Here is a 2,008-nt window from a genome sequence, read left to right on the forward strand (position 1 = left end):
AGATCTTTAGACAGGAATAATTCTCCAGGGATCTTCAGAGAATGGACAGGCAGATTACTGAGAGAGAAACTCTTCTGGGTTTCAGGTTTCAGGCAGACTCAATCTAAAAAACAGTGAGGAGAAAACAGATCAGGTCAGGTTCAGGCTTTCAGGGAGTCAGAGGTTCAGACAGGCTGGTTGGCTCAGGCTTGATAACCGTTACTGGCAAACACTCTGGCACTAGAGAGAAGTCCTCTGCCTCCTTAAATACGGATCTCCTGATGAGCAGATGAGCGACAGGTGGTTGCAATCAGCTCCGGCTCCAGGAGATCTCGTACGCCCTCTGGTGGAGAAAGTGGACAGATCTCCAGATCCCAACATATATAAAATTGGAAATGAATAGGTATCTAAATCTTCCGACTACAGTACTCATTGAATCCAACCTATAATTTAATACATTAAAATCTGAACCACATATCAATGTTTGTTCTTCTTCCTGATTAATTATTTTGGAATTGTTCTTAAAAAAAATCCTTAGAACTTATCGCTCTTTATGATATTCAAAACATTAACTTGCAACGACAAAACGATTACAACCTTAGCCATTGTCTGTATTTCTACAGGCTATTATGAATTTCTGGTAAGCAAAAGCTAACAAATCATACTCCCAAAAAAAAAGGGCAACATTCCCCTGATCCCTCTCCCGATGCTGGTAAGGGAGGGAGTCACTAGTTTTATAGTCCAACAGTCACTTGTTTAACCCTTTAAAGCCCGATCTAAGAATAAAACAAAACAGAAAATTGCTTTTTTTTTTGGTTTGAAGTCCTTATTCGGCCTTTTAACAAAACATGTAAAAAGAAAAAACAGAAATACATTTTTGATATTAATAATTTATTACTGTGCGATAAGTCAAGATTATTTTTTGTGTAGTCTTCTGCCCTCTGTTATCAGGTATATCTGATTGTGTACAATAGGATTTTGAGCAGATCTGTGAAACCAGTCAGAGTTTGGGGCAATCCTTAAATGAGTGGTCGGGCAGGCAGGTGGTCGTTACCAGGGAGTCCAAGACAACAGACCAGGGTGAGGGTCCAGATAATCAGACGAGATACTGGGGGGAGAAAACAGGCAGGTTTAAGAGAGGGAACAAACTTGGCTTAGTCAAAACTAGACGTGAGCGGACAGAAGGCCTGAGAGAGTTTACCACTAGGGGTTAGACAACAATCTGACGGCAAGCAGGTGGAGGCTCTGTCCTTATATAGTTCCCGCTGCTGATCAGGGAATGACCTGCAGGTGTGAGGGTCACAACAGCTGATGTGACAGAGTTCCTATAGTAGCAGAGTGATAGGGCTGATTTGGTCCAAGCACTATAACCTCAGAATTCTTCTCATTAGAATTTAAAAAGTTCAGGGCAAGCCAGGCTTTAATGTCATCTAAACAGTTCAATAAAGACTTTACTGAAGAGCTGCATGCTTTAAGGGGCAAATAGGCATGTGAGCAATTCTGAATTTAAATCTGGACAAAAAAACACAGACAAGAGAAAAACACATATAAAGAAACTAAGAACGCATGTATAAATAGATTAGAGAAAAGATTCTACAAATGATAAGGAAACAAAACTTCAAAAACTATTCAATGAGAGCAATAAATGTCATGTTAAACTACTTTAGGGGGACAAAAAGGTTTCAAATTTTATTAAAATTGTAAATTCTATTTATTATTTTAATCAGGGATTTGTAAAGTATCACAAGTTTCAAATACAGAAAACTTGCAGGTGTCTTGTGTCTACAGGAAAAAGCACTATTGTGCTGTATTTCTTCAACTTAAATAAATTGGTTGGACCAAGTATGTTCTTTCGTAAAAGCGGTTTTTGTTGCATTTTGAACTGAAATAAAAAAGCTAAAATGTGAATGAAAGAGGGTTAAATAATATGTGTTGCAGCTCACATGTTCCACTGATTTTATAATTTTCTAATTCAGAATTAAACCCTAATATCTTTTTTAATTATGTATCAATGGTAACCTTGATCTAA

Source organism: Cyprinodon variegatus, unplaced genomic scaffold (assembly GCF_000732505.1).
Source record: "Cyprinodon variegatus isolate N-32 unplaced genomic scaffold, C_variegatus-1.0 Scaffold912, whole genome shotgun sequence".
Lineage (NCBI taxonomy): Eukaryota > Metazoa > Chordata > Actinopteri > Cyprinodontiformes > Cyprinodontidae > Cyprinodon > Cyprinodon variegatus.